Here is a 15,582-nt window from a genome sequence, read left to right as displayed (position 1 = left end):
GGAGAAGCTGTGGCTGCCTCTGGATCCCTGGAAGTGTCCAAGGCCAGGCTGGACAGGGCTTGGAGAAACCTGGGATAGTGGAAGGTGTCCCTGCCCATAGTAGTTGGAACTAAATGATTTTTAAGGTCCTTTCCAACCCAAACCATTCCATGATTCTATGATCCCATGATCTCAGCATTCTGCATCTCTCTAACTATGCTGATTTGCTGTCAGGGAGGTCAGTCCTGTGCATAAATACATGGATGGAGTTGACACTTAAAGAAAAATTAGAGAATGAACAGCACTCAGGATGAATTCAGCTTACATTGAAGTGCAAACTATTCCACTTTGGCAAGTTGCCTTTCTTCCAAAACATCCAGAGATCTTGACCAAGGCAGCAGGGAGAAAGGTTCAGGGATGAGAATTCTGAAATTTATGAGTCTTCTGCATTTTTCAGTCGTCGGGATCTGATGTGCCAGACTGGTAATCCACCCCCTGCCTCCCAGGTGGAATACCTTCCATTTTGGAATACTTTCCATTTTCACAAGGGAAAACTGTGAGGATCACATCTGTGCGTGGATGTGAGTGAGTGGCATCAGCAAAAATGGGATGAGATGGAGGGAGAGCAGCAGTGAGCTGGCATAGGTGCCTTCCCCATCTCAGAAAGAGGGAGAATCACAATTTTACTCCAAAGACCCAAAGCTTTGGTAAGAATGTGGCAGAGGAAAGCTGTCCTCAGCCCTTGCCAGTGATTCCTGAGCAGTGTGTGCTGGGACATGGGATGTGTTTTCAGGCTTCATCAAACCAGTGATGAGCCTCTTACCCTGCAACAAGTGTTCCTGCTGTTTGCAAACCATTCCTGGTACCATCAGTAGCACTGCCATGAAAACAACACCACTCACAGAATGCGTCCTCCTGCCTTGCCAAAGTTTTCCCAAGGAGAAACCCAAAACCTCTTAAAAACCCAAAATCTCTTTAAAAGTTTGTCAGGGCACTGAGCCCTGAAGAGGCCACAGGCAGATCCCAAATGTGCTCTGCTGTTGCAGGGAGATAGCCTGTGGTAGTGAACTATTGATTCCAAAATTGTGGTGCCATCAGGTTTATGGGGTACACGGGCTGGTGATTTGCCTCCTTTGGATATTTCCCTGCCTTTGTCAGCCATCACAGCATCCTGTTTGCTATTCCTGTGCTTGGTAGAGTTCCCAGTGCTGTCAGCTTTCCCAGCTGGGATGGAAGCAGTGCTGTGCACATTCTGCCATCCAGGACGACGTGGGATGCTCCAGAAGAGCTTCCCTTCCAGAAAAACCAGCTGGACCTCTGCACTCCCCAGGGGAACCAGCTGGGAATCCAGGGCTACCAGCTGCACTAAGAGACTGTCAAGGAGTTTTTGCCAGTAGATGTTTACAAGGGGAGCAGAGGAGGTCAAAGATTTGACCATCAGCAGCTCAAATGCTGCTCTGGATCATGAATCCTGCAATGAGATCATTCAGTTGCTCCTTGTATTAAACTCATATTAGAGCTTCTCAGGGCTTTGCCATAGTTACTGATCAATAGCAGCACTAACAAACATCTCCTGTGTCTGACTGTGGAATAGACTGGTTTTGTTTTCCTTTTTTAACCCACAAACCAGATGATTTTTTTTTTTTTCTGGGACAAGAGAGCTTTTATACATAATTATACCCACCATTCAGTTTGTGTCAAGCATTATTCCCAGGTATAAATCTCCCTGTACTAGTTCCTGCAAAATAAAAAAAAGAAACCTCAGCAGGGTCAGTGTGGTGGGGAGCTGAAAAATTCAAAATGCTTTGGTTTCCTGGAGGAGCCACTTGCCAAGTTTGATGCTGTTGTATTGCTGCTCTCTTTCTAACAGTCTGTCTTTGATGCAGATTATTCCTTTAGCAGGAGTTTACCCCTAGGGAAATGCAGGGACCTGCATCACCAGAGACCTTCTGCAGTGCATTGTTGAGCAGGAGGGTTTTTAAGCAGATTCCCAAAGCCAAGGGTCGTGTGATCAGGCTGAGTGGAAGGATGGAGCTCATCTCAGCAGATGCAGGAATCTGTGTGTGGACATCACCACGTGAACTCCTCATCCAACCCTTTCCTCCCCAGGGGAAAAGCTGCTGCAAGGGAATCAATAATCCGAGTTATTACAGTCAAGATAATGCCTAAACAACCTGATGCTTTTTTTCCAAAAAGTCATCCAGACTGGATCATGAGGAAAGGTCTACTCTGCATCACAGAACAGCAGGTGGAGTAGCTATTCCAAGAGCTGAGGGGATCATTAATAAGTATCTCACTTACTAATAACTATCTCACTCACTAATAACTATCTCACTAATAACTATCTCACTTGATCACAGTTTCATCCAGTTTGACCTTGATCATCCCTGCTGCAAATCACAATATGTCATTAGGTGCTGGCTGCAGTCACACTGGATAAACTTGAGTGTGGTGTGATCATGTTCTTGGATAGAAGTTATTTGAGAATGCTTTTAGGAGGCAATTTTTAATTAAAAGAAAAAAGAAAGAAAAAAAAAAGGATTGTTTAAGAATGACTGCTGCCTGCATGGCTCTTCCAAGTTTTCCTGTAGCCAAGTGATGTGGATAATTATTGGCACATATCAACACATGGAATGATGAACAGCTGGAAGTGTTACCCATGGACACGGCCCTGAAGAAGCTGTAACTCTTAAACGGGCTGAAAGACAAATAATTATCATTCAGCAAGTCTGACTGGAGCTTTCCTTAGGGCAAGGGTGGAGGAGGTTACAGAAACTTACTCAATTAATCAATTGGTCCAGGTTATAATTAAACCCAAAGCAGAAAAACAATTATCTGGGTAAGTGCTGGTTAGAGGACATTTCTTTTAATGACTTTGCTCCCTTCCATTTTTACTTGTGATGCACTTGATGAGATGAGGTGGATATGAGGCTTCTCTGTGTAATTCTGAGCTAAAGAGAGTGGGATTATCTCTCCTTAAAGGTGAGAATTCCTGAGATGTGCTCTGCTCTCACATCCACACACTCTTCATCCTCCATGCCCCGCATGCACCATTAAAACAAAGTGCTCTGAGTGTGGAACAGTGGAGCATTAAAAGGCCATTAATCATGGCTTTGTACTCCTTGCTGCTGGATGTTAATTTTAATTTACAGTCACTTACTCAGTTCCCCTTCAGTGGAGGGGCTGGCTCTGCTCCTAAAGGCCAGGACAATGAGGGAAGAGGGAGAAAGTCACCTCGGGCAGGACAGGAGGGGTGTGAAGGGGCTCCCTGGGGATCCCATTCTTCTTGTCCCTCCTTCCCCTGTGTTTACATTGGGAATTTGATTGTCCAGATGGAGGAGCTTTCAAACTCTACTGGAGGAGAGAATGACATTTCCCAGCTGCTCTTAAATAAAAACAAAAAAAAAAGTAAGGAAGGAAGAGGAAAATTACTGATTAATCATGTCTGGCCCACGGGGTAACAATTATCATGTTAATTGGGGAAGAGTCAATAGCGAGGAAATCAGGACAACATCACCTGGTCTCCTGCCAGCCACTTTCCACTTTCTAGGAGATAAATCCTGCCAGTTTTGGGGACACAGGCACTGCCACCTATGTAGGGAGGGTCAGGTCTGGAGCCACCCATCCAAGCTGCAGGTAAGGGAATGGAGAGCTTTGGTGGGTTGTGATTTACGTTGGGGTCCTTGCTGTCCTTCCAGGGCTGCCTGGAAAGCTGGAAGTGACAATGCTCCTGGTGGGAACACCTCACTGCAGTGCTGGGGAGGAGCTGAGGGGTGGATCAGCCTGAGGAGATGGATGTGTCAGCGAGGTGAGGAGTCAGCAGATGTGGCAGCCTGGTCGTTCCCAGCGTTGGCCATCACACACATTAACTCATGAGGAAAGGGTTTGTTGTCACAGAACAGGGTTTATTATCACAGAATCATGGAATGTTTTGGGCTGGAAGGGACCTTAAAGATCATCCAGTTCCAACCCCCTGCCATGGCAGGGATACTTTCCACCATCCCAGGGTGCTCCAAGCCCTGTCCAACCTGGCCTTGGATACTTTTTTCCAGGGATTCAGGGGCAGCCACAGCTTCTCTGGGCACCCTGTTCATTGTGATGTGAAGAAACTGTGACATTGGGCTATAACAGGAAGATGAGAACACCACCAGGTTGTATTTCTTCAATAACAAAACCCAGTTTTGTTTATTCCTCGAGTGTCCACAAGTTCTGCTGCCAATCCCCACAGTCCCTCATTCCCCTAGGGATGCTCTTTTCAGAGCATTTATTGCTCCTAGAAGTCCAAGTTTCTTATGATGGGATTCAGGATTAGGGTTTTCCCTAAACAGGCATCCTGCTTTTCCTTGCACTGCAGGATGAACTCCATGGTTACAAGACTGCATGAAAACATGGAATTTTTCCATGGAATATGGAAAGCTCCTCTTCACACTTCTGGTGAATGAGAGCTCCTTTTCACATTGCTGGTCAGGGATCCTTAAACATATGGGGTCCAGTATTTTTATAGGTATAGAAATCTACCCAGCACAAAGGGGAGAGGTGGATAGCAGCAATGTGAGATGCTGACTGAGTGTCCTGAGCCTCTTCAACTTCAGCTGGATTGTTTGGTCTGATTTCAGTGACAGGCAGACCAAAAAGGACAAGATCTGTGAATATGAGGATGTTCTGAGAGTGCATTTCTTTAAGAGGAAAAAAACTTCCCTGTCATCCACCTCTGGCTTCTGCTGGACTACATGGAGGAGTAGCCACTGACATGGACAAAATATTGAGTTGGTAATGCTGTGCTGGTTGGCAGCTGGGAATGTCAAGCCCCTCAATGTGTTGTTTTCCAAGTCTGATGCCAGGAAATGAGTTTTATGACCTGGAGTGTGACAAAAATTTGCCTGGATGAGCATTGTCCCTTTTGGGACAGCACTGGGCTCAATTAGTGCAGCATCTACCCCTGGAGAGCATTCCTGGGAAACTGTCCTGTCAGCTCACCCAGATTCCTGCCTGCAGAGAGCCACTGGATGTGGCTCTTAAATAAAAAGAAGAAAAAAAAAAAAGTAAGGAAGGAAGAGGAAAATTACCAATTAATCATTAATCATGGATGGGTGCCCAAGAGCAGGGGCTCTCTGAGAGGTGAGGCACAGCCCTCCCTTGGCTGTGAGCCTCTCTGCTCAAGGAGAAAGAGCTGAAGCAAGTCTCCATCTCCTGCACCTCCTTCTGTGAGCAGCCCTTCAGAGGCAGCAGATGGGTCCAGCGTGGCACCAACACAATCAGAAATAGCTCTGGCACAGCTCCCCACGTGGTTTCAGACTGTCTCATCCCTGGCCATGTGGCCAAGCTGCAGGAACTGCTGGAAAAACTCAACTCCGAGCTTGCAGAGCCAGGATGTCATTAGGCACGGCAGGGAGGAGCAGGAAAACAAACACCTGGCACCACCACATCCCTTTAGCAAGGAGGGTTGTGGTGTAAAAGGCAAAGACTGGTCTGTGGCATTCACATTCTCTGAACGGAGAGAGACATCATTCTCCCTCCCAGGATTTCTCCTGGGGAAGGCAGTGAGAAGCTCAGAGAAAAAGAGAATAATTCTTACCTACTTGCTGCTCCTGTTGTTTGGCACACGTGGAATGTCTTATGAGATTGTTTACCAAAGGTGATGGCTGTTTGGATTGATTGGCCAATTGGGTAAAAGCTGTGTTGTGATGGTTGGAGACAGTCATGGGTTTTTCTGGAATATCTTTTCAGTATAGTATCTTTTTAGTATTTATAGGGGATATTTTTGCCCAAAATCTGGGAGGAACGATGAGGAGCACTCCATCTTATCAGAAGGCTAATTAATTACTTTATTATACTATATTATTCTATATTATATTACATTATATTGCATTACACCTAAACTGAATCTGCCAAGCACTGCACTGCCCAGCATCTCGTGACTGTCAGCTGACAGTCCTGACACACACCTGGATTCAATTGGTCACTGAATCAAAACTCTCACACCAGAATCCAATTCCCTCCAGGTAAACAATGCTCCACAATGCATTCCACTTGTGAGCAAGGCAGGAGCAGTAAATGAGATAAGAATTGTTTGGATCATTCTTTTCTCTGCTTCTCTTGGGTTCAGAGAATGTGAATCCCACAAGTATTCTTTAGTACAGTATCTCTTTATGTAATTTAGTATAGTATTAATGTAATATGGTATAGCTTAATAAAGCATTTGTTCAGCATTCCTGAATCATGGAGTCAGAGCACATTATTCCCCAGATGGGGGTCAGCCATCTACTACAGTGGTCTAAGAGGTAAACCCAGCATTTGCAGAGCATCCTCCTGCCTGCCATGAGCTGGGACTGACAGAAGGTCTCATTGCAGCCATCAGCTGTGGGGATGACAGGATTTGTGCTCCAAGCCCGGGCTCTGGGCTGGTCTCAGGGCCTCTGAGACAGGCCAGGGTGCTGCAGTGTGCATGAGCAATAAGAGGGGTCTCCTATTAGCACCGACCTTTGAGGATGTGAAAGTGAAAAGAGCAGAAAAGAAATATTAAAAAAAAAAAAAAAAAAATCAAGTCCAAGCCAGTGGAATGTCTCTGGTTTATTCATCGCTGCCTGATTTCTTATTTACTATTTATTTATTTACTTGAAGGCGAGGTGACCTTCAAAGCTGCTGCTTGTCACTGGCAGCCTCTTGGCTGCAGGCTGCATGTTAATTCTGGCTGGGCACTGACACTGAGCATCCCAGGAATCCCGTGGGGGAATCTCTGCCCCTTAATTTTAGTGCTGTTTAAAAGCAGGAGTCTGCTCTGGGTAGCCAGGCTGGGTTTGGAAGCCTAAACCATAAAAAGCTGTAGGGAAAATGTGAGCCTGGTGATGCAAATTCCCCTGGATTTTTGTTCCACCTCATCCTACTCATGTGAGGGATGAGTGGCTCTGACTCTGTGCCATAGAGGGACTGTTTGCAGGTCCCACAATAGATGTGGGAATGTTCTCTCCCTCCAAACTCTGCCTTTGCAGAGAACAATCATCCACCTCCCACTGATCCAATGCAACAGTTTATTTTCATTTTTAACAGCCTGTAAACCCAAGCATCTTTTCCTCCAGCCTTTCCCACTCACCAGGGATGTCCATGCAGGTCTTCAAGGTGATTTTACAACCCCCAGAACAGCAAGGTCACCACAACCACAGCCACAAATGCATCCAAATTGTGTCTGTGGAGAATGAACAAGAGATGATGGCAAGAGGAGCTTCCAGGGCAGGAGCCAAAGGAAAAGATGGGATGTTTGTGGTGTTTACAGCACTGCCAAGATGCCAGCAATGATTTGTTGGCAGCCAAACACTTCAAGCCAGGACCTTGCAAGCCAGGCATCTTATTCAGGGTCTGTGGTGTGCCCTGGACACTTCCCACCTAGGACACATCCCTTTATTATTCCAAATAAATTCAGTGCTCTGCTCAGTGTCCCAATTAATGCAGCAGGGCCTGACTCTGGGCTGTTGTGAACACATAAAAATGTTTCTCTGTGCTCTCAGACAGATGCCACACTTCACCCAGAGATGGAGGGGTTTTCTGGGAGGGAAAATTTGTCACCCTGGGTTTCACTTGTGCAAACAGAAAATTTTTCTCCTTTCAAAAGCAGGGGAAATGAAGGCAGGAAATGAAGGCGTGCAAAAAAATAAAGGCAGGAAACTCATTTCTTGAAGGAGAGGGGTGTGAATGGTCTAAAGTCTTCCTTTTGTAACCTTAAAAATTAATTATGGCGAAAACGGTCCCAAAGAGTGGGCATATTGAATTCAAGATAAAGGTGCCACTTTGGTAAACACACAACCTTAACTTGGCAAATCCTACCCGTAATTTTGGATGTACATCACTTTAGGAGGAGCTATTTCTTCCCCTGGGCACCAGGAGCTGCTTCAGAGGTAAGAACAGAGCCCAGGAACAGTTTGGGTTGGAAGGGACCTTAAAGATCATTCAGTGCCACCCCTGCCATGGGCAGGGACACTTTCCACTGTCCCAGGCTGCTCCAAGCCTCATCCAGCCTGGCCTTGGACACTTCCAGGGATCCAGGGGCACCGTGTGCCAGGGCCTGCCCACCCTCACAATAAAGAATTTCTACCCAACATCCCAGCTATATCCGCCTGGTTTAGTTTAAAAACATTCCCCTCATACTATCAGCATCTGCTGGGGTAGAGAATCACACACTCCTCTCACATCAGCCTCCTTCAGCGCCGGGCAGGGGCTCTGAGCTCTCCCTGGAGCCTCCTGCACCCCAGGTGAGCACCCCCAGCTCCAGAGCAGAGGGGCTCCTGCCCTTGGAGCATCCCTGGAACCACTGCAGTAGGTCCAGGGGGGGAGGATCCAATTCCTAAACCCAAATAACTCATTCCTCAAGCCAGAAAAAGTTGGGATACTACCCAGTCCATACCAGCCCTCTCTCTGCAAAACTCCCCAAAATCCACTCTAACTTTTGACCAATAAAAGAGCAGCTCCGCCAAAGCAGAGCCACAAAAAATTGCGGTTCACTCGTGAGTGTTCCTCTCCACGGAAATCTTTAGTAAAAGGCGAAAGATTTATTCGATCTGAAGAGAAACCGGAGTATGCCCGCCCCTCCCGCCCCGGACCCTGCCAGGCACGGATGTTCCTCTGCAGGACAGGGTGACCTTTTTCACCTCCCGGTTTGACCCCGTGCTGTCCCCAGCCGGGTCCCCCGGCGGTGTCACTGCCAGTCCCGTGTCCCCACCCGAGCTGTCCCCACGGCAGGAGTGGGAATTTGGATCAGAGCTGCGCTGCAGGCGCGCGGAGCACGCTGGGTATGCAAATTAGCCGAATGCTAATGAGGCACGGAGAATGAGTCAGAGAAACGCCTTTTGTCAGCCGGGACAGACAGAGGGACACGGGCTGGCTCAGCTCAGCTCCTGCTCCTAACCAACACAGAATCCCAGCAGGGTTTGGCTGGGAAGGGACCTTAAACCCACCCAGTGCCACCCCTGCCATGGCAGGGACACCTCCCACTGTCCCAGGCTGCTCCCAGCCCTGTCCAGCCTGGCCTTGGGCACTGCCAGGGATGCAGGGGCAGCCACAGCTCCTCTGGGCACCCTGTGCAAGGGCCTCAGCACCTTCACAGGGAAGAATTTCTACCCAATATCCCAGCTAAATCCCCCTCTTTTAATTTAAAACCATTCCCCTCATACTATCAGCATCTGCTGGGGTAGAAAGTCACACACTCCTTTCACATCAGCCTCCTTCAGCGCCGGGCAGGGGCTCTGAGCTCTCCCTGGAGCCTCCTGCACCCCAGGTGAGCACCCCCAGCTCCAGAGCAGAGGGGCTCCCGCCCTTGGAGCATCCCTGGAACCACTGCAGTAGGTCCACGGGGAGGATCCAATTCCTAAACCCAAATAATTTATTCCTTCAGTTTGAGAAGGCTGGGTTATAACCCAGCCCATGCCAGCCCTCTCCCTGCAACACTCCCCAAAAATCCACTCTAACTTTTGACCAATAAAAGACAGCTCTGCCAAAGCGGAGCCACAAAAAATTGCGGTTCACTCGTGAGTGTTCCTCTCCACGGAAATCTTTAGTAAAAGGCGAAAGATTTATTCGATCTGAAGAGAAACCGGAGTATGCCCGCCCCTCCCGCCCCGGACCCTGCCAGGCACGGATGTTCCTCTGCAGGACAGGGTGACCTTTTTCACCTCCCGGTTTGACCCCGTGCTGTCCCCAGCCGGGTCCCCCGGCAGTGTCACTGCCATTCCCGTGTCCCCACCCGAGCTGTCCCCACGGCAGGAGTGGGAATTTGGAGCAGAGCTGCGCTGCAGGCGCGCGGAGCACCCTGGGTATGCAAATTCGCCGAATGCTAATGAGGCACGGAGAATGAGTCAGAGAAACGCCTTTTGTCAGCCGGGACAGACAGAGGGACACGGGCTGGCTCAGCTCAGCTCCTGAATCCCAGCAAGGTTTCCTGCGAAGGGACCTTAAACCCCATCCAGTGCCACCCCTGCCATGGCAGGGACACCTCCCACTGTCCCAGGCTGCTCCAAGACCCATCCAGCCTGGCTTTGGGCACTGCCAGGGATGCAGGGGCACTTTGAGAGCTTCCTGCTGATGCAGAAAATGAGACTCTTTTGGGTGTCTCTGGTGACAGTCTTTGTGACTGGGCTGCTGGCAGAGGGACATCAGCTCCACGCCTTGGGTTAGATGGTCCCAGGGCACAGACTGTCTCCAAAGGTTTGCTTTAATTAAAAAAAAAAAAAAACCACAAAAAAACCCCCAAAAACAAAACAAAACAAAAAAAACCCAAACAAAAAAACCAAAAACAAAACAAACAAAAAAAACTCAAAAAAACCCCAAAAAACCCCCAAAAAATAACAAAAAAAACCCCAAAAAACCCCCAAAACCAAACAAACGAACAATCAAAAAACAAACCCCCCCCCCCCAAAAAAAAAACAAACCACTAAACCAAAACAACCCCCAAACAAACAAAAAAAAAAAAAACACCCCAAAAAACCAAACTAAAAATCTCTTGGAGCACGGGCAGGAGGGGGAGAATCTGTGCTGGAAGGCAGCAACTCCAATGCAATGATTTGAGGAAAAAGTCTCAGAGCAATGCCTGAAATCCCTGGGCAGGGCTGACTCAGTGCCTGCATGCAGAACTGGCGAGCGAGATGAGGAGAGGCATTTCTCATCTGGGGACACCCTGCTCTGATGTCTGTGCCTGCAAGGGAGCACCCAGTGCTCGGAGAGGCAGCAGAATGGAGCGGCAAGAGTGGCTCAGAAGTCTGGAGGACAAACTCTGAGCAGGAGACGTGTCAGACTTACCCCGCTCGGTCCCTGGGGTGACACTGGAGAGGCACCTCCCTACCGAGATGTTTGGCTGATTCTGCAGGGCAGCTGCAGGGGAAATGAGAGAAAACATTGCTCAAGTCAGGCTGGAGGAAGTAAAGACTGAGGTGAATCAGGGAGAGGATTTAAAATGCTGGGAAGAGGTCCTGAGGAATCTGGTGGATTTTCTCTTGCCTCAGAACAAACTCTGGAAATCAGGCTGTAGTTCAACACAAAGCACTGGACCCCCAACAAGAGCAGGTGGGGGAAAAAGAAAAGTTATTATATAAATATATATATTATATTTATTCTATTTTATTTATTAATTTTAAAAATACCTTTATTATATAATAAATGTAAAGTCCATAGTTAATTCTAAGTATATAAATCTCTGAAATCAAAATTCAGGCCAGCAGAAAGTTGGTGCAGCTCACTCTAGAGCAAGATCAGGCTGTAGTTCAACACAAAGCATGGATCCCCAACAAGAGCAGGTGGGGGGAAAAAAGTTATGATATAAAAAGATATAATATTTACAATATTTTATTTATTAATTTAAAAATACATTTATTATATAATGAATATAAAGTCCCTAGTTAATTCTAAGTATATAAATCTCTGAAGTCAAGCTAAAATTCAGGCCAGCAGAAAGTTGGTGCAGCTCAGTCTGGAGCAAGATCCAAGCCCTCTGAGCACATTTAAGGCTCCATCACTCTGAAAAATTTAATTTTGCAGCCCTGCAGATCCAGCAGGGGATAACTGGCTGCAGCTATACAAAGGGAACAGGATGGAGCAGCAGCAGATGCAGAAGTGCAGGAGAGTCCTGAGACTGTGATGTGCTGCTGCTGCTGTTGGGAAGTAGCACAACAGTTGTTTTTTGTTTTTCCAGGAATACCTACACTGATTCCATGAGTTGCTGATGCCCCAAACTGAGAGTGAAGGTTTGTGCAGGGGTCTTCTTTTCTCTGCTACACCATTTCCTCCATCACCTATTCCTAGGGCAGTCCAAAGAGCGAGCTGAGATTTATTTTCACCACCTACTTTCCCAAATTTCAGCTTGGGGGGGTTCCTGGACCTTTCTACATTTTTTTTTTTCCTAAATCACCATGTCTTTCTCACAGATCCATATTCTTCTCCCACTCCCACTGCCTGTGAAGATCTTGTCCTGCCAGGCTCATCTAAGGCCTTGAGATCTGCTGTCATAAATGATAAAGATGTTCCCAATTCCCAGGCTGAGCAGCCAGGATGGGGTTTGCAATCAGTTTTAATCACAAGTAACTGAGTTATTGCGAGCGATAAGCCCCGTCTGCAGGCAGCTGTGATGTAATGGAGATGACAGTTCAGAATTGGGTCTGAGGGTTATTTTTGGGGAAAGCAGAGAAGCACAAAATTATGCTCAGTGCAGGGGAAAAAGGGAAAGGTATGAAGAGAGTGAGTGCTGCAGGCTCACACCACTAAGAGTTCCCTCCCTGCTGGGCAAGACAATAATCAAAATTAATTTGTGGAGGAAGGCAGGCACTCAAAGAGAAATCAAACAGGTGACCACAGCTGGCGTGAAATTTCACAGGATGGGAAAGGAAGAGGACTGAAGGAAAGAGCTACCAGCTGTCCCTGCCTTCCTGAGCCTGCAGGAACAGATACCTGGATGCTGAGTGCATGAGAAACAGCCCTTTGGAGGAAGGAGAAATCTCCTGGGAGCAAACCTGATGTCTTTAAATGCATGCTCAGGTTAGTCAAGCAGCGCATGGCAAGTGATGGATATCACAGGCTCCTGCTCCTGCCTCTCTTTTCCACAGAGCACAGTCCCTGCTGCTGCCTCTCCCCTGCTCTGCTGGATCCACATCCTGGGTCCAGCCTGGAATGTTGTGCTCTGTATCTTAAAACAAATAATTAATGGCTTCATGGTGAAATAAAGTAGGTTTAGGTGAGATGTGAGGAAGAAATGCTCTCCTGTTAGGGTGGTGAGGCCCTGGCACAGGGTGCCCAAGAAGCTGTGGCTGCCTCTGAATCCCTGGAAGTGTCCAAGGCCAGGTTGGATGGGTCTTGGAGCACCCTGGGATAGTGGAAGGTGTCCCTGCCCATGGCAGGGGGTGGAATGGGATGAGCTTTAAGGAAAGGACCTGGCTCATGATGTCAGAAGATCTCGCACAATAAATCTGGTCCCATCCTCAGCTAAGGAAGGTTCCTCTGGATTTGTCCCATTTGCACACACACCAAGGGGGGTTTGGCCTCTCTCTGTCCTGCCCTTGCTGGGTCACTTCAGGCCACTGGACCATCCATCCACAGCTCTCCCCTTGTCACAAAGGATCACGGCATGGCCCGTTCCTGCAGCCTGTGTCCTGCTGCACTGCTGGTGTGCTCCCTCCTGCCCTGTCACATCAAATCACCGCCTGCCCCTGCCTCCAGCCATCTCTAATATTCAATGAGTCAGAAAGGAGCTGAGGCCAACCTGACCTTTATCAATAAGATGATGTCACCCTGCTGAAAGAAAGCCCTGATAAAGGTAAGAGCAGGCTACCTGATCTTCCTTCCTGATCTCTGTGTCCAGAACTGCAAACCACGACAAAAGGATCTGTTCCTGATGAAAATTCAGCTACCTGTGCTGACCTCAGCCTGCTGTGCTTGGAGACAGGAACTGTCCAGGGAAGAGCAACCTGCTGCATATTCACTCCCCAGATAAATTCTTCTTTAAAGCCAGATTGGGTGAAGGTCAGTCTGAGTGGAGGAGAGGGGAAAGGTGGCCAGCACATTTCACTTAAACCATCTTTTGTTAAAAATGTACCTGGTGCATTTTTTGCCCTAAAATCCCTCGATTCTGTGCTCTTGTTGTCAGAGGGAAGGAAATCTGAGTGAACTGCTAATGTGGATTAGCTGAACTGCAGGAAAGCACAGGTATTTTTATTCAATTACAGCATCCTTAGCCTGACTCATCCCAATCCCTCTGGACAGAGATTTTTTCCCCACAGATGATAACTCTGTGTGACTGCTCCACCTGTCCACTGTGTTCACCACGGGCTATTCCTTCCAAATTCCTGTGTCCAGCCCAGCTTGGGTGCTGCTCCTGCTGCTCTCCAACCAGGGACTGCCAGAAGGAAAGACACTTTTAGGAGATGTCATGCAGGACACGGGGGTTGAACCTTCACTGGGTGCACGACCTCAAATTGTTGACTCCTGCTGCACCTCCTGGTCCCATGTTTCTAAACACAGCACTGACAACCATCTGTTCTCTCTCCACACCCAGCCCACGGGCTCCCAAGATGATTCTGGCAGCAGCCTGGGTGCTGCAGGCTCTCAGGTGTGTGTGTGGCTCTCATCACTTCTCCAGGGCTGAAGATATCAGTGCACCTTGGCTTGCAAATGGACAAGGTGAATCCATCATAAAAATTAACCTGTACCTCAGCTAAGCCTTGATGAGGGATGGAGAGAGGGAGCAAGCCAGGGCACCTGTAGGGCTGTAAAACACACCTGTCCACAGTCATTCCATCACCTGGTTGAACTTCATAACCTGAACTCTGGCATTTCTAATCTTTCAGAAGGGCTTTGCCTTCTTCAAACTCTCTTGTGTCTCACAGTGAAAATATCCATATCCATGGACCAGCTCTGTCCATAGCAGACAAGATTCCCACTGATTGTTTTTGCTGCTGGAGGGCAGCAAAATATTTCTGAATCATCTGCCTGCCTAAATTTCCTTAGATTAGCTTAGTAATATCCCATAATAGAGTGGGGTTTTCTTGAATGAGAAGAGAAGAGAAGAGAAGAGAAGAGAAGAGAAGAGAAGAGAAGAGAAGAGAAGAGAAGAGAAGAGAAGAGAAGAGAAGAGAAGAGAAGAGAAGAGAAGAGAAGAGAAGAGAAGAGAAGAGAAGAGAAGAGAAGAGAAGGATGAAGTAGGTGCTGTGCTATGGACAAGGTCATACAGGAATGACAGCAGATCACATTCCCTTTGCACTGTGACTCTGCTTCTGGGGCCTTACATGGTCCTGTGGAATTGAATTCTGGCACAGAAAATATTCTTTTTTAGAGTTAAATCCTTTTCCTCTCCTGATCTGCCCCTAATTCGGAGAGACTTCATAGCACAATCACAAAGCAGTGAGGTTTGATTGCCCTCAAACCTCCAAGAACCTTAGAAAATTTTGAGGTTTTCAAATTCTTCATAACATAATTCAGGAAATGTGAAAAATGAGTGTGGAAAAACTTCTTCAGGAGCCTTGAAGCTGATCCAGAAAAGATTCCAGAGAGCTGCCCTCCTGAAAAGCCAGGACAAAGTCCCAAGTTCTTCACCATTTATTCATAGAATAGTTGGGGGTCTAATCATTAACCCATTATAGCCAAGTCCATCACTAAACCAGGTCCCTAAGCATCACATCTACACAATTTTTTAACTCTTCCTGGCATGGTGATTCCCCCATAAATCTTCTAGAGGAATAAATCCTCTGGAGGAGACAGGAAATCAAGCACTGATAACATCACCCACACTCTGGGTCTACCCAACCCAGAATAAGGTGAAACACTGGATAATGTAGATATTTTTATATCCTCTAGAGAACAAAATCATAATTATCCCTGAAGTATCTTTGTATTTACTAGGAATCCCATGAATATTTTCCCATGAAGTTGTTTAACATTTTTCCATTGAGTAAACTTCCAGCATTTGCAGTATCCCTAGGCAAGGGGGGATTATCTCTTGATTACCTTCACCTTGTGTGCAGCAAGTCCTTTGTTCTGACCTGCTATCATCTCAAGCACCATTTTTTTTTTGTCTTTTCAAAGGAACAAAAAACAATAGTTGCTCTCTTTCATCCTCTTCATGCCACTCATAATCTG

At 47.3% G+C, this 15,582-nt stretch overlaps 2 long non-coding RNA genes and 2 other non-coding genes across 6 annotated transcripts; 1 reads left to right on the top strand and 3 right to left on the bottom strand.

Annotated features, from left to right (window-relative positions):
* Nucleotides 1-3,138: 3,138 nt before the first annotated feature.
* Nucleotides 3,139-3,821, bottom strand: LOC135301210 (uncharacterized). The gene is made up of 3 exons (XR_010362939.1): nt 3,653-3,821; nt 3,497-3,570; nt 3,139-3,359 (listed from the first exon to the last, which is right to left on the bottom strand). It is a non-coding gene; the product is annotated as an uncharacterized LOC135301210 (long non-coding RNA).
* LOC135301211 (uncharacterized) lies at nt 3,491-7,324 on the top strand. 3 transcript variants are annotated; one of them, XR_010362940.1, is made up of 4 exons: nt 3,491-3,588; nt 3,678-3,787; nt 4,032-4,130; nt 4,596-6,477. It is a non-coding gene; the product is annotated as an uncharacterized LOC135301211 (long non-coding RNA). The 3 variants fall into 3 exon arrangements; XR_010362941.1 differs by lacking the exons at nt 3,678-3,787; nt 4,596-6,477 and adding an exon at nt 7,056-7,324 and having other exon boundaries at nt 3,507-3,615; XR_010362942.1 differs by lacking the exon at nt 3,678-3,787 and having other exon boundaries at nt 3,507-3,615.
* A 1,110-nt stretch (nt 7,325-8,434) lies between these two features.
* LOC135301957 (U5 spliceosomal RNA) lies at nt 8,435-8,548 on the bottom strand. Its single transcript, XR_010363691.1, has one exon. It is a non-coding gene; the product is annotated as a U5 spliceosomal RNA (small nuclear RNA).
* Nucleotides 8,549-9,454: 906 nt separating this feature from the next.
* LOC135301958 (U5 spliceosomal RNA) lies at nt 9,455-9,568 on the bottom strand. The gene has a single exon (XR_010363692.1). It is a non-coding gene; the product is annotated as a U5 spliceosomal RNA (small nuclear RNA).
* Nucleotides 9,569-15,582: the final 6,014 nt, after the last annotated feature.

This window comes from Passer domesticus, chromosome 5, assembly GCF_036417665.1.
Source record: "Passer domesticus isolate bPasDom1 chromosome 5, bPasDom1.hap1, whole genome shotgun sequence".
Lineage (NCBI taxonomy): Eukaryota > Metazoa > Chordata > Aves > Passeriformes > Passeridae > Passer > Passer domesticus.
The sequence above is the reverse complement of the archived record's forward strand: the minus strand, read 5'-3'. Positions and strand labels throughout refer to the sequence as shown.